The sequence below is a fragment of the Peromyscus maniculatus genome, chromosome 11, assembly GCF_049852395.1.
Source record: "Peromyscus maniculatus bairdii isolate BWxNUB_F1_BW_parent chromosome 11, HU_Pman_BW_mat_3.1, whole genome shotgun sequence".
Taxonomy (NCBI): domain Eukaryota; kingdom Metazoa; phylum Chordata; class Mammalia; order Rodentia; family Cricetidae; genus Peromyscus; species Peromyscus maniculatus.
The window spans coordinates 57,423,605-57,441,613 of NC_134862.1; positions in this window are offsets into that span (position 1 = coordinate 57,423,605).

The window sequence follows — 18,009 nt, forward strand, 5'->3', positions numbered from 1 at the left end:
GAATTAAAATTGGATTTATACAGTCTCAAGCATTTATAAAACCTAGAAACAATAAATCAAGAAAAAGTTTCAAAATTTTGATATCAGAAAACGATTCAGTCTGTTCTCCAAGAGAAAAGCCACAAAAAGATCATAAACCCACCTCTTTTTCCAACATGACTTTTCAGGCTTCCAGTGAGAAAATGAGTCTTTATTGAAAAGACAGCGCTGGTGGTCTAAAGAGGCCAATGTAGCCAGTTTTCCCTAGTCTAGCAATGTGCATAGGTATTCAGGGAAAGAAAGGAAGTTTTGCTCAGACGAACAGCAGAAGGTCCTTGCACAACTCCAAATCATTAACACAATTCTCACTGCGCGGAAAGAATCTCTAAGTGTTAGAGTTGTCTGTGAGAGGCAACACATCTTGTTCCCCACACACTTCAAAAAAAGGAACACATGAGATTGTCAGGAGCCCATGTGGAAAACATCATATGCAAATTAGCTTTAACAGATGATCAGAGATGGTTATTAGCCCAGCAGGGGCATCCATTGAGCTTGAAAATATGGGCCCCTGCAATGCCACACACAAGCACTAGGAAGACTCGGGAGTAATCTGTTTCCAATTCTGTGTAAAGAAAAACAGTTTAAAATTAATTAATTAATTAATTAATTACTAACAATAACAGCAGCAGCAACAAATGGGCAAACATTAAATAAAACAGTCATTAGTGCTTGGTTTATTTGACAGAACAATTCTAACAAATGCAGCTACTGATGGACATCAGTGCAGTTGTTTCCTGGGGGGAGAAGAGAGGGGAACATGGAGACACAAAAGAGGTATGAAGCTGAAGGTGAGCATGAACATCATTGTTCTAGAAGAGCTTTACAAGTGTATGTATAAGATAACATTTAATAATTTTCACATATTAAATGTGTGAAGTTAATTATGTGTCCTTTTTCTCTTAGTACAACTTCAGAGGTCCTTACCTTTAATACATGTTAAGAGCTTAGAAGAAATTTAGGAAAGAGCCAAATGTATTGGATTAATAATGAGATATACATTTGACTTCATCAAATAATTCAACTTGACCATGATTTTTTGTTAAATTTAAAAAAAATTTTCTCAGGATAATGTAGGAAACCTAACCCAACTCATATAAAACTTATCAGTGTGGTGATTCTATGAAGCAAACTACATACAACACAAAATACAGTAACAGTTTTAAAAGAGAAGGCAAAATTCCTGTAATAATTCCCATTGAAATTCTTCTTTTTTTCTTTTTAAAACCTTTATATATTTATTTTGAAGAGGCATGTGCAAAAATGAACAAACAACTAGTGGAAATTTTCTTTCCTTCATACAAGAACTTCGGGGATGGATCTCAGATTATGAGGTTCAAAAGCAAACTTCCATACCATCTACTTAAACATCTTGTCAATCCTGGCTTTTCTAGTTTGTTTGTCTGTTTATTTGCCTTTTGAGTTCATGGATTATATTTCATGGTTAAATAATCACAAATATAAACTAAGGACTAAAGTATTAAGAATTTAATACATGGGACTGCCCTAGGCCCTCTGCATAAGGGAGACAAGTATGTAGTCTGATCTGCTTAAGGGATCCCCTGGCAGTAGGATTCAGATGCATGTAAAATGAATAAAACATTTCCTAATTTCAAAAAAAGATTTTTTTTTCATGAAGCAGATTTTAAATCAGATGGACTGAAACACCTCTTGTGTTACTTTAGGGCAGTGGTTCTCAACTTGTGAGTCACCCAATCCTGCATATCAGATATTTACATTATGATGTATTATAGTATCAAAATTGCAGTTATGAAATAGCAATGAAATCATCTCATAGTTGTGGGTGACCATAACATGAGAAATTATATTAAAGAGTCAGAGCATTAAGAAGACTGAGGACCACTGCTTTAAAGTGATATGCTAACAGCCGCTAGTGTCCTCATACTCAAAAGGTTTTTTAACATATGCTTCAGATGTATGATTTATTACTTTGCTATGTAGGCATTGCTACAGTAATTATGATATCATGTATAAAATTAGATTTCAAGCTGAAATATTTGTTTCTATTTCATGTGAATACCTCAATGTAGTATTACTAAACAACAGAAAATAAAAATAATAATCATAAATTATGCTGCATTCAATGGCTCTCCCAGGGCTGGAAAGCTTAAGTAATAATATTCTGCTTCTTTCAAGAGACTCTTTTCTTTTCTCTTGTGTATCATAAAATTGGACTTCTTAATATATCTAATAGTTCTTAATATGCTTAGTACAAAATAGTACCCATGGGAACAAGTGTAAGAATTAGAGACTACCATTTCTAATCAAGAGAATACTACTTAAGAAGGTATAAAGACTACAAAATACCAAAGAAAATTTAAATCCTAACACAGATAAGCAGATTGGTGAATTATCAGAATTTTCAATCATTATTCTTTCAATAATATTAAAGAAGTACTATAACTTTATTAAAATCTCTTCAATACAAAAAGGGCTATTGTGAGTTTTATAGTTCTTTCATTAATGTAAGTATTAAAATGGTGTCAACTTTTTCAGAAACCGAATAAAGCTATGTATAGCAAAAGAGGACAATAAACAGACTATGAACAGATATGCTCAAAATAATATTTGACAAATAACTCAAATAATTTATGTGAATTGCATCTGCATCATTTCAAGAAAAAAAAAGAAAGATAAGGCAAAGGAAAAGAAATACATAAAAGATGGACTAGAAAATGCACAGGTGGTATATACCTACTCTAACAAAAGTGAGCCCTAGTTTTTGACAATACATATTATTATGTAGGATTATTCCAAGGGAGAGCTGAGCATATGTCTACTCACCTGAAATAAACAAGGGCAGAACAACGTAAGTTATTAAAGTCCCAGTTGCTGAAACAATGAGTTTCATTAAGGCTACTTGCTAGAGTAGAAATTACCCAAAGAAATCTACATTAAAAAAATGTCACCCCAGAATATAGTTTAGAGTACATGAAAGTAGGAAATCTGTAACTCACAGAACAAGTTTCGGGCAGATTGGCAGGATAGAGAGTATTTCAGGAAGTATAAATATTTCAGTTCTCTTCCAGTAAGACCAGACTCTCTAGGAACCTTGTTTAGACTGTCATCATTATTTATTGCTTATATAAGTTTGAGGAAGGAGAGTGTCAGTGAAGCTATTTGGTCTTAGTGATTTCTTGAAGTTTCTTAATGGTTTGTTTCTTGAGTCTCAAGCAATACCCATTTAGAACATCATTAGACTAAAAGAACTACCTGGAGGATGGAATGCATTATCATAGTGGAAATTGTCATACAAAATATATGTTTAAATTTAAATAGCTAAAATATTTAATAAAAGTATATAATAGACTATATGTGTATAAATTCCAGTACAGATACCATATTATGTGTATTTCGAATCACCCAACTTTTTTTCTTTCTCAAAAATCAAATGTAAAACCTATACAACAAAATACTACAAAACCATGAAAACAAAATATAAACATAACTCCCCCCTCAAAAAAAAAAAAAAAACTAAACCATAAGCAAACAGGAGAACACACATAAACAAACAGACAAACAAAGAAAAAACTGTTGAGTCCATTATATGTTGCTCAACTACTCTTGAACATGAGGCCTGCACTGGAGTGTTTGACATACCTAGTTTCACTCCACTGGAGAAAGTTGACTTTCCCTCTCTCAGCAGCTATAAATGAGAACTCAGTTGTTAACCTTCACCCTAGTAGATATTCATTCATTCATTTTTTTTAATATTAACAAAGAAGAATATAATGAGATACAATAAAAAACTATCATATTGAGGACCAGACAAACCAACAAAAGGAAAATGGCCCAAGAATCAGATACCCGTTTTTTTTGAGAATTCAGAAATCCCATAAGACACTAAACACTAAAATAGAAACCAGAATGTAAGTGCAGAGGACCTGATGCAGACCCTTGATGGCCCTATGTATGCTGCTTCATTTTCTGTGAGTTCATATGTGCTTTGCTCATGTTGATTTAGAGGGCCTTGCTTTCTTGTTGTCCTCAGCCCCTCTAACTCTTACATTCTTTCAACCTTCTCTTCTCCAGAGTACACTGGACACTGAGGAGAGGGATTTGATGGAGACACACCATTTAGGGCTGAGTGTTCTAAGGTTGCTACTCTCTATGCAATATCTGGCTGTGAATATTCATTCCCTTTTGCTGCATAAGGAAGCTTCTTTGATACTGATCTATGAGTATAGAAGAACATCATTAGGAGTTATTTTTTTCACTACATTTTTTTTTTCATTTTTTGAGACTAGTATTATTTGTTTTACCCCAGGTCCACAGGTCTCAGGGTCTTGGTCATCCCAATAGTATCAAGTGTTCCATCTCATGGATTTGCCTTAAGTCAAATCATGTATGTATGTGCCTCAAACTAAGACACCTACATGTTATAGATTTGTTAAATTGATATTAAATTATTAAACAATTAAATTTGCTTCAAGTAAAAATAAATCAGTTAAATAAGGAAAAATTCCAGGAGATAACATACAGAATAATACCCATGATTAAAACAATGGGTTGTATTCTTGGAAATTGTGAGGAAAGTATATTTTAAATATTTGTGAAATAGAATCTTATTATTCAAGGCATTACATATTAATTAGATTAATTTAATCACTTATATATATACATATTTCAATGTCACTTTTACTTTATAATTCTATATAATCATTGAATTTAAAAATAGGGCAAAAGTCATAAAATTGGAAATATAACAACAAATAAATCCAAAAATATTTTCATATCTAATCACAAGAAAGGCTTGTCTGAATAAGTGAAATATGGGAAGTAGCTTTAGAACTATTCAAGGCCAATCAATATATTAACTGTATTACAATAAATTACTTGAGTTTAAATACCAACCTTATTGAAGTGACATGTCAGTATAAGTATTAGTTCAAGATGATAGTGGATATATTAATAGAAAATAATTTTATTGGATATCTATGAATCACTTTAATAAAATTTCAAAAGATACATAGGGTCATAGAAACATAAAACAGATTTATGGCGGTACTGTGTTTCCCAAAATATTGTACACCCTAATAAACTTATCTGGGGTCAGAGACAGAACAGCCACAATATTAAACATGAGGATAGGCAGTGGTAGCACACAGCTTTAATCCTAGCATTCCAGAGGCAGAAATCCATCTGTTCAAGGATACAGCCAAGCATGGTGGCTCATGCCTTTAATCCTAGAAAGGAAGCCTTTAATGCCAGGGAGTGATGACAGAAAGCAGAAAGGTATATAAGGCGTGAGAACCAGGAACTAGTAGCATTTGGCTGGTTAAGCATTCAGGCTTTCGATCAACAGTTCACCTGAGAGCCATTTGGATGAGGACACAGAGGTTTCCAGTCTGAGAAAACAGGATAAGCTGAGGAATTGGCAAGGAGGGGTAGTTGTGGATGGTTCTGCTTGACTGATCTTCCAGCATTCACCCCAATAACTGGCCTCAGGTTTGATTTCATTAATAAGACCTTCTAATATTCCTGCTGAACAGATTTTTAATATAACTTTTAAATCAAATTTTAAACTATTTCTTTTACTATCTTTTTTTTCTGTTGCGTTCTGCAGATAATGAGGCGAGAGAACTGCCAGTAGCCACCCTATGGCACATGGAATAGTTATTCCAAAGAGAAAAACACAATTTTCTTTCAAGTTGATTGTGAAAAAGTAAAAGTTAATTTTTCATTCTTATTAAGTCTGATGTCAAAATCAGTATTGCATTAAAGTCCCAAGCATTACAATGTTAATTACAGAACAAAACCATATACAAGCCAGTTTTATAACAATAAATGAGAAAATATTTATGTAGAGTATTAAATTTTCACTGAATATAACAATTAAAATGTGTTTATATGCATGTGCAATATATATGATTATATATGTATATATATATATCACTTCTTGCTGAAGAAATTTCATATTTCTGTACCATAATTACTTCCTATACCATTAATAAAAATTTCATTTAAGAAATTTCACTTTGAAATATGAGAATATATTATATATATATATATATATATATATTCATATAAACAAGCATTAATTATTACCTTAACAAATTCACATCAGGGAAAAGACTTCAAAATATTTGTATGCAAAATATATTACTTTACACATATTTTTAAACCTTTTATTCATACTTGCTATAAGAATTTTAAATAAATGTCATTATTTAAATAAATAATAAATAAATGGTTCATATTTCAAACATCTGCGAATAATGAGGATCTGAGTTTTGTCTCTATAAAACCACAAAATCTTGGAATAATAGCTCACAGCATTTGCATTTCCAACACTGGGGAGGAAGAGAGAGATGGATCTAGCAAGATCACTGTCCAAGCCAACCTTATATACTTCGTGAGCTTCAGGCCAGTGATAGTCAGTCAAAAATGAATAAAATAAAATAAATAAAGTAAAATAAAATAAAGTATGGTTCATGAACATTGACACTAGAGTTTTTAATCTCACCTGAACAGGTACATGCAAACATGTTCAAGACCACCCCACACACATGCGCATACACATGGACAGACATGTGCCCCTCTCCAAATACTATGATGAAATGAATGCATTTTAAAGTAAGAATCAAAACTATAATTAGTTGCTTGATAATGAAATGTAATTATTAAATTATTAATAGAAATAAATGAGTTAGCATTTAGTTACAACGATAAGTCTCAAAATATCTTGACAGCATAATCATTTGATTTCATGGAGTAATCCTTCATTACATCTAGCTATTAAACTCTTCAAAGAACAATAACAACTTTCCAAAATAGTATGTCCATTATTGCAATATTGGCACAGATGTCCTAGGAGTAATCAACTGCTCTATGATTGGATTGTAGGGCTGCTCCATAAGATGGCACAGCTGTTAGTGTCAAACACCTGTGGCTGTCAGGGCTTGGACCTTTCATAAGAACATCCACTTTTTTGTTGTTGTTGTTTAGTTTTTGTTTTTAGAGACAGGGTTTCTCTGTGTAGTTTTAGTGCCTGTCCTGGATCTCACTCTGGAGACCAGGCTGGCATCAAACTCACAGAGATCCACCCGGCTCTGCCTTCCCAAGTGCTGGGATTAAAAGCCTGTGCCACTGCCACCCAGTCCAGATAAGCTTTTTACATAGAGATAGTAACTAACACAGCGTCCTATATCTGATTAATTGCTGGTGACTGTGGGAAGTCACTACTAAATGAACTCTCTATTATATACCTCCCTCCTTCCTCCCATGGCTCAGGAATCACTGTGGAAAAGACAAGGAAAGACTGTGAAAGCCAAAGACAAAAGGCTATAAAGAAACTGTGTTTTCTGAATAGAATAGTTGCACATATTAACTCATAGCAGCTGTGACAGCATGCAAGAGCCCTGAACAAACAAACTAAAAAAAAAAAAAGGTTCCAGAGAAGAGGGAAAAGGTGAACATGAAATCATATTGCTACCTGAGGAAATACTGGTAATAAACAGCTTCGAGAGAGGAAGACACATTTTACTTTAAGGTATTGGCCCTGGTAAGTCTAACACACTCCAGTGATTGACCACACACCCAAGAGTATATAGACAGCTCTACTTGTACTCATTGTGTTAAAAAATAAATGAAGTATTTAGTGAATATATTAAATGACAGGGAAGATTTGAAGAAGATTAGGGACAGGGCTAACTATGATCAATATAATGTATGAAATGCTCAAAGACTTAAAAATATAAGATAAAAAAACTCAAAAAGTAAACTAAAAAATATCCATGGTATTCAGAGACCACACATTAGTAAAGAACGTAGGCTAACATTTGGTTAGATAAAGTTTACTCTTATAAAGCCTTTAATTAATAATCTCATGATATACTTCATTTAACCAATGTATTGGAAAACTTCAAACTATTACTACATTATTTTTAATTCCATTATTTGAGTGTATTTTGCAAATGTTGGTTAAAAAACTTCTTCTAAAAATTAGTTTACTACAATGGGTAGTTAAAGCAGTAGTGGCATCATTTATATATTAAACATTATCATTCCTTTCTGGTACTAGGAAAATAGAAGACCTTGGAAATGATAATCAAAAACTTTAATAATATTATATTCTTTTCTCAATTCCTTTCTTCATGTTTTAGATGTCATTCATATAACATCATTATGAAAAAAGTTCATGTCTCTTTTTTCATTCACACAGCTCATTTTTGTAATCTTTGCTTCTTCTTATTGCATTACACTTTAAATCAATTTAAGTAAAGAGTTTTAACAGGAAGCCAGGGATAAGATGGTGTCTTAGGGATAAGATGTGTCTTATTTAACATTTCAAAGGAAATACAATACATTGCTATTGCTATCGGTGAGAATCATAAAAACTGAATCTTTACTTAAGACAGATAATAAATAGCCTCTTCAAAATTGAATAAAGAACCAAAACAGAAAGATACAAAGGTAAAACTAACCTCTTGCTGTGGGCAAAGTAATTCAGAGAGTTAAATCATATATTGTTAACTATGCCTAAGGGTTAAAAATCACTCTAAGATTATGCATTATCTTAGTTCATAGACAGGTGTTTTAACAATATTATGCACCCATTGAATTCTAAATGTTTCATCCATGACCAAAACTAATTAACCTCACCAAAAAGATAATTGTTTATGAAAATTATATGAGTATGATGTTTTGGTGATCATATATAAATAAACATGTATAAATAACAACACTCTTGTAATAAATAAATGAAATACATTTCTAATATAATTGAGAGGCCAGAGAACAAGTACAAGCAATTCATCTGCTGCTGGAACAGTGACTGTCTTCTAAAGTTCAGACATCATGCCAAATTGTCTTCATCTACCTTCCATAGTACCCTTAAGCTAAAATGATTATTACATTTTGTATGTTTTTATTTTGTCACACATACAAATAATTCTCTTTTATGTTATCTAATCAGTTCTTAATTCTGAAAGAAAATTTTAAATATCCCATTTTGTATGTTTGAAAACACTAATTTTACCTTAAGATGAAAATCTACTACTTGCAAATTGTTGCTGTTCACCCTGTGTCACCGGCTTGTACCATGCATGTAGCCTCGTAGATCATGACTGACTGTAGCTATTCTGGCTAAAACTGACTTTCATCTCAATGAAAATTAAAGAATCTCAGGTAAGGATACTTCCAAGCTATTCAGTTATCTTTTATATTCTCTAAAAATTTCTGTTGAGTGAGATACATTTGTTGAATTAATTATTTCCCAAGTTGAATTCTTTCTTCCACCATTTATTTTACAAAATCTCATCTACATTCCTTTCTCTTCCTGCTGCAAACATAGGGTGGCCGATTCTTACCACAGGTTATCTCAAATCACCTGATTGGTAAAAGTTTTAGATAAACACACTTTCTGTCTCTAAATTTATTTAGTTTTTTTTCAAAACTGCAATTTTGAAAAATATAGCAGTTTTTTTTAGTGCTATTCAATTTTCTTTATTTTTAGCTGTGATATTTTATTGCCCTTAAACACACATTCCAGGAACATACTTCAAAAATTGCTGTCCTCTCTGATTTCTGGATTTCTCTGTTGCTCTTGCACATTCCCTCTGACTTTCAGCTACATTGTTTACTTTTTCCTACAGCAGCTCCTGCTCTTCCCCATTGTTAGTCTGAATAACTCATGCAGATACTTTAGTTGTTTGATTAAATATTACTTGCTAGGTACATCATTTTAACCTAAGTATTTTAGATTGGACATGTAACAGTTTATGGACAGGCTTATGTTTGTACTTTGAATTCCCAGGCTTTCTTTGTTTTGCTGTGTGCATGTATATGTGTGCATGTGTTTGTACATAAGGACAAATTTTAAAAAGGAGTTAGATATTATACTGATTTAGGACTGTGACAGTAGTAGGTTCTGTTCTAATATCCTCCCATTGCTCCATCTATGGTCCATTTCTATTTCCCTGGTTTCTGTGTTACTCCAGGTTTTATACTCACATTTAAATAGTGAGTGGCATGTCCACAACTATGATCATATGCAGCATTTGTCTTTCTGGGTTTGGCTATGTCACTCAATATAATATGTTCCACTTTCATCCATTTACCTGAAAATTTTATGATTTCACTTTTTTTACATATGAATAGACTCCCACTGTATACATAATACATACATATATATATATATATATATATATATATATATATATATATATATATATATATATTTCATTGCCCATTCATGACTTGGAGGAAATTCACATTTTATTCTCAGTTCTTGTAAATGTGAACACAGCTAAGCAAGTATGTAAGTAAAGTGTGACATACTAAATAAAGTATGACCTAGAATCTTTTGGGATAACCTAGTGTATCTATTGTCTAAGAAAAAGAGATCATATCTCAAATGAGGATGAAAGCAAAGAGCAAAATATGAGGTTCTTTGACCTTAATATGCACACACACACACCACAGGCATGCACATGTACACACATTCATACGTATAGACACATGAGCACACACAATAAAAAGCAGGTAAATACATGTCATATGAGTAACTAGTGATTTTTTCAAAATTCTAAGTAATAAAAAATATAGAAATTGAGATAGGCTGTAGCATGAATCCTAACGGATCTTATTAATAAAAACAAACCCGGAGCCAGGTATTGGGGTGAATGCTGGAAGATCACAGAAGCAGAACAAGCCACAGCTACCTTGCCTTGCCAATTCCTCAGCTGATCCTGTTTTCTCAGACTGGAAACCTCTGAGTCCTCATCCAGAATGAATCTCAGCTGAACTGTGCTGCTCAAAAGCCTAAAAGCTTAATCAGCTGTAGTTCCTGGTCCTCACGTCTTATATATCTTTCTGCTTTCTGCCATCACTTCCTGGGATTAAAGGCATGAAATGACCATGCCTGGCTGTTTCCAGTGTAACCTTGAACTTACAGAGATGCAGATGAATTTCTGCCTTTGGAATGCTAAGATTAAAGGTGTGTGTGCCCTGTTTTCTGGCCTCTATATTTAGTGTCTTTTCTGTTCTCTGACCCCAGATAAGTTTATTAGAACACAATATTACCACAACAGGCATCTTGGAATTCAACAGAATATGCTTTAGTAAAGTGTGGCAAAGTCAACAAGGCATTGAGCATCTGAAGACTGAGAGACATATTGGGTTTCTTGGACATAGTAAGACCTTCTAGATACAGTCATATTCAAAATTCTAAGATAGGAACAATATCTTCATTAAGAACTTTTAATTTATATTCTCTGTTAATTTTGTTAAATAGTTTCTTTCCTCATACAATGTGTCATGACTATAGTTTCCCTTCCCCCTACTCCTGTGAGTTCCTCCTTACTTCACCTCCCCTCATGATCCACTCCCTTTGTGACTTTCATAAAAAAGAACAGACTTCTTAAAGGTAACAACCAAATATGACAAAATAAAATATAACAAAATGAGGGAAAAACTTTCCTATCAAAGTTGGACACAGCAACCCACAGGTGTCTCATGAAAATGCTAAGCTAATAGCTATAACATATACAGTGTAGACTGTTGTGGAACCATGTGGGCCCTGTGCTTCCTGCTTCAGTCTCTGTGGGCCCATATGTATCTTGCTTAGTTGTTTCAGAGGGCCATGTTCTCCTGGTGCCCCCAACCTCTCTAGTCCTTATAATCTCTCTGCCTCCTCTTCTGTATGAATCTCTGAGCTGTAAGGGAGGGATTTGATAGATATATCCAGTTTAGACTCTCCATGTATAATGTCTGGCCATGTATCTCTGCATCTGCTCTCATCTGCTTTCAGAGTAAGCCTCTTGATGGTGACTTTATATGGCACTGATCTGTAAGGATAGCAGAATATCATTAGAAATGATTTTAGTGTGGTGTGTGTGTGTGTGTGTGTGTGTGTGTGTAGTGTGGTGTGGTGTGGTGTGTGTGTGTGTGTGTGTGTGTGTGTGTGTGTGTGTGTGTGTGTTTCCTTTTTGATCAGTTTTACTCTTGGTCTTTGGGCTATGTAATCTCTGGTTCATGTTTATTCAAATATTGTCAAGTATGAGTTCCTTCTTATGGAGAGGTTCTTAAGTCAAAAAGGTACCCTGAAGGCTACTGAAAGAGAAATGGAAATGTTGACACCAATCCAGCCACAGAAAAAATTGAACTACAGTCTGTTCTGTTTCATGTAGAAAAAGCGTGGTGGTATTGTGTTCCCTAAAATATTGTGCATGTTAATAAACTTATCTGGGGTCAGAGACAGAATAGCCACAATATTAAACATAGAAGAAAGGCAGTGGTAGCACAAGCCTTTAATCCTAGCATTCCAGAGGCAGAAATCCATGTGTTAAAGGATACAGCCAATCATGGCGACTCATGCCTTTAATCCCAGAAAGCAAACCTTTAATCCCAGGGAGTGATGGTAGAAAGAAAGATATATAAGGCATGAAGACGAGAAACTAGAAGCATTTGGCTGGTTAAGTTTTTAGGCTTTGGAGCAGCAGTTCAGCTGAGAACCATTCTGGATGAGGACTCAGAGGCTTCCAGTCTGAGGAAACAGGACCAGCTGAGAAAATGGCAAGGTGAGGAAGCTGTGGCTTGCTCTGCTTCTCTGATCTTTTAGCGTTCATCCCAATACCTGGCTCAAGGTTTGATTTAATTAATAAGACATTCTAACAATTCATGCTACAAACAAGTTTCTAAAAATCTCTGTGTATTTCACACTTAGTTTTTGAAGCTGCTATTATACTTATAATAACTGAAAATACACTTACGCTTTGAAGGAAAACTGGAGGAATTATGGTTTCCTTAGGAAGGTATACCATTGTTATAAATTATAGGCTATACTTGAAATCTGGAAATAGAGATGAATATAGAACGATTGTTACCAGTCCAAAAATGCAGGAGTTTAGGTTGGCAATAGCATTTCTCTTAGGCAGTAACTGAATCATCTATAAAGTGTTGTTGCTTGGAATAACTTAAAAACATTATAAACGACATGTGTTAAAATATTAAAGACCTTTTTTGTTGAAGTAATTGAGATGTTTATAATTTTCTGGTAATAAACTTTGCATAGCCATTGTAGAGTAAAATGCAAAGAATGCTGGAGAGCCAATGCCTTCGGTTCTGTGTCTCCTCCCAATGTCCTTGTTGAATATAAAAAAAATAATTTAACATAACATTAGGTTTTATGGTGTTATAAAAATTATATGAGAGGCTTGTTCCAGTTTTGTAAAAATTAGCTCATGTTGCGAATTTCTACAAGGGGCACTGATTATGTTCACCTTAGACTCCAAAAGACAAAATGCAGGTCCCTTCAGCCTACCTGCTGAATTCAGCATTTAAAACTGGCAGGACTTCTAATTAGAAGAATAAATAAAACATGAAGCATAAATAAGAAGGGTTAATGAAAACCACATCCTGTGACTAATCTAAAAGTCTGTTTCAGAAATAACATTCACAGGTTAACCATGAAAATATGAGGACAAAAGTAGGTGGAACTAAACTTTGAGAACAAACAAAATATTTCCATGTAAAGCACTGACTAAATCGTGCTACAAAATCATGTATCTTATGTTCTACTTCATGGAAAGCATCATTTTACAATCTTGAATAAAATGTGAAAGAAGCTTTGCTGGGTTTCCCTGTTAGCTCTAAAAGTGTGCTCTGTGTTATTCCTCAAGATAATTTTAAGTACACTCCTGTGCATCATAAACTCCTTAGATATGAATGACATTGGACAGAATTTTGTACTAGCTATTTGTCTCATTGTTGAGACCAAATAGCTCAAGAAGAAACAAATTATTTTTTTGTTTATTGGGAGAATGAGTTTATTGTGCATTAGCATTAAAAAAAGATACTATTGTCATGTTTGTAAAGACATGGTGACAAGAATTCCAGGCAGCTGGTCATACTGTGTTCACACCCAGGAAACAGAAAGAAATGAATGCTGTTGCCCACCTCGGTTTCCCTTTGCTCTCAAACTGAGACTCCAGCCTGTAGGATGGTGCCAACTACAGTCACAGTAGTGCCTGACTCTTGCTGAACCTCCCTGGGGGGAATATACTGTACACATAAAAAGAAATGTTATATTCTTTTTATAACATTTATAAAATAATGATTATAAATCTGGGTAATCTGAGAATATCAAGCATCACCTAGTCATAACCTATTATTAAAAAGCATAAAGAGTAGATTTCAGAATGTGTGGTTAACAAAGGCAATCATACTAAGACCTTTAAAATTTAGAAAACTAAAGCTGAGTGGTGGTGGTGCACATCTTTAATCCCAGCACTTGGGAGGCAGAGCCAGGCAGATCCCTATGAGTTTGAGGCCAGCCTGGTCTACAGAGTGAGATCCAGGACAGGCACCAAAACTACACAGAGAAACCCTGTCTCAGACTGCCACCCCCCAAAAATCATAAAACTATAAATAGATGGTGAGTTATACTTTGGAAATCACTGGCTTTAAATTACAATGATGTTTTCTGAAATTAATGTGTGTGTGTGTGTGTGTGTGTGTGTGTGTGTGTGTGTGTGTTGTAAACTTCTATAGTTGTAGGTTTCCTTATAATTTTATTAAAAGCTCTATAGTGTTAGTTATCCTTCCCCCATATGATTTTCTCTACTTTGCCCTCAGAACCATAGCATCTGTGAGATAAGTCTATTTTTCTATTAATTAACATTTTAAACTTATTCCTTAGAATTTATTACTATACCCACAGTTGGTGTAACTTCTCACCAAGAAGCATCTTTGTGCAACATATGGTAATTAAACAGAGTTCTGTGACTAGTCAAGAAGCAAAGAGTTATAGAATACAAGACTCTGCCTTATATAGAATATCTGTATCACATACCTTTACCCCAGGGCTCAGGGATTATTTCAAAGAGGGAATAGATATATTGTAATAGCCAGAGGTAAATGACTAAAAAGAAAGAGTATTTCCATGATACTTAAGGACTGTTGTATATATGAGTGCACAATAGTTATGACATCATTCACAAGACCTGTGTAAATACAGAACATTATTGAAAGAATAGCAAGGAGAGGGAAGGTTGACACAAAGACCCACCTCTAACCCAGGTGTTATTGAATACTGATAGATGGTCAAGAGGGCAATCTGTTTCCTTTAGCAGTGTAGCATCTGGTATATTTACTATGCTTCAGTGGAGGAAACAGACTCAAGGGTGTATGGGAAACATAAGTTGGAGCTGATGTGTGAAACAGAGAAAAGGAATAATATCTGGGAATAGTTGGGCAGAAGTAAATTATGATCAAAATATGTACAATAGTTTAGCTACCTAATTAAAATATTATATACTATTTTCTATTTCTTCAGTATTTTTATATGGAAATAGGCTCAGATTAAGATTCAATTACATTATTGTATATATTAATATTTGAGGTAACATTCTATGAATTTCATATTCAAACTCAATAAATAGGTAGGTTATATTCCATATATCTGTCTATTTTTTGTCATATTGTATAAATTTTAAAAATTTTCCAAATGAGTAAGTCTATAATTTATTAATTAAAGTTTTTAATATAAATATGTTTTAATTCTCTTATACACCTCAGTGTTATGTGAACATCTACTAAATACTTATTTAACTCTTTAGCATTTAGACATGATTAAAATGGCTTGTAATTAATAATATTTAAATGACCTCATCTAGACATGCTATTTTAAAATAACAAGGCTATTAAAATTTATCACTTTTCATTCATTTTATACCTATGGTACTATATAATAGATTCTATGAAGCCATAATAATTTATGTAATTTCATGATTATTTAATTTTTAACATTATAAAGTACATATCCATAGTTATGCAAAATATACACTATAAAAAAAAGGTTAATAAAAACTACCAAAGATTGATTTCATAAAAGAAATATAAAGACTCTGTTTTGTCTCTATTGTTCATTGAAAATTATGTTTCTACAAATGTTATACAAATTCTCATGAATTTGCAGCTTAACAAGAGATATTAAATTCTGAGAATAATCATATACCAAAATATAAAGCATTATCTAATTTTATATTCTTCAAAGATGTTTGTTGACTTATAATAAAGGTTATTCATTATATGAAAATATACATAGTCTTCTAAAATATCAGAAGATTTTTGTAGAAGTAAAATTTGGGTTAAAACTATTCTAATTCTTAATTAAACCTGAATTGTAGAATTTTGCAGTACAGTGCAGCAGATATTTTCATAGCATTTTTTTTTTGAGCTGAGGATCAAACCCAGGGCCGTAAGCTTGCTAGACAAGTGCTCTATTATTGAGCTAAATCCCCAACCCACGTTTCTTATGTTTGTGCTTTTATGTGTTGCTCTTATAGACATTTATACTGGACATTACATTGACTTATCTTATCACTACAAAAATCACAACTGCTTTTGAATTTTCCAACTAAAATTATGTGTAGAAAATTTAATCAAATACCGCATGTAAATAAACAAAGACTTAAGTTTCATATCTTAGCCTCATTGGATAGTTCTGCTTTTCAGTGATTTGTGGACATTCTGTATTTGGAATAAAATCTCACCTTGAACTCTCCCTCTTTTCTCAGAATGTCACAAGAAATAATATGACAACTGCTAAAATAACATGATTTTAATAATGTAGCTGTAAATGTCCAATTTTATTAATATAAAATTTTACATTTTGAGCAGAATGTTTTTATAGCCTTATGACTATAACTTTGTAAGTACAGAGGACATGAATAAATTGTAAGCATATAAAAGATTTAATAAACATCAGCATGGAACTATGCAAGGAGTTGGTGAGGGAATGAAGGTGCTCACCCTCCTGACTATTGATCAAAAAAAAAAATCAAGCAATGTATTTTTTTTTAACATCTTAGGTGTTTTACTTTCCTGTGGATTCTGTAATATATTTCTACAAATGTAGTTTCTTGTAACAACAGAGATTTATCATCTTATACTTCTACAGGTTAGAATTACACCATGAGTCGCACTGAACTCAAATCTAGGTCTCTATGGGACATCTATCTTTAAAACACTTTTATAGCACAATCTTTTACTTTTCTTCCTGCGGGTTCTAAAGGTTTCCATACTTCTGGGCTCATTATCCTTCACCCATACTTTCCTATTGCCATTGCTTTCTAACTTCCTTCTTTGTGGTTAAAATCCCATGTCATACAATTGGCTCAGTGGACAGTCCATGAAGGTATTTTCATCTGTGTGATACCTTCAAATCACAATCACAAAATTCTATCTTCCACTTTAGGAGACATAATGAAACATAGAAATAGACATACAGGAATCGTTCACTTCATTACTCTGTCTACAACTGTCTTTTAAAAGAGACAGCATGATAAGAGATAAAACCATCAAATAGAACGTAATTGGTCATGTGAACTGGGCACAGTGCCACATATCTGCAGGTATAAGGAGACCGCGAGTGGATATTAGGATGATTAAAATACGACATGATTATATTTCATTGAAAATGTTCAGTCTAGACATTCTGTACCAGCGTTAATACAGAATATCAGACAAAAATGCAAGAAATAATACTTAAACAAACTATATAATAAATGATAAATGCTCAATAAATTAGGAGTAGCAACAGCAACAGAAATAAGAGAAGGTGACGGTGGACTGCCAACTTTTTATTGTACACTCACATGGAACAACAGAGATAAAATAGTTTTATGTACTTTTGCAAAGATAAATGATTTTGAGACCTTTAAGTTTGGGAAGATAGATAAACATCCATTCCACTTCACTGAGCTACCGAGGACAAGTATAAATGGATCCCATTTAGACTCTGAGATAATTCATTCATAGCTATACATTTTATTTTAGATGGTTTCATGAACTAGAAGTGAGGAACTAAGTTCAACCTGGAGGTGGTTTAGCTTTGCTATGATGGGTAGGAAACTTATGACAAAGAAATGAATGTTACTCTCAATAGAAAGATTAGAAGACTATGTAGAAGTACATTATATAGTACACAAAAGTGCAAAATTCAAATAT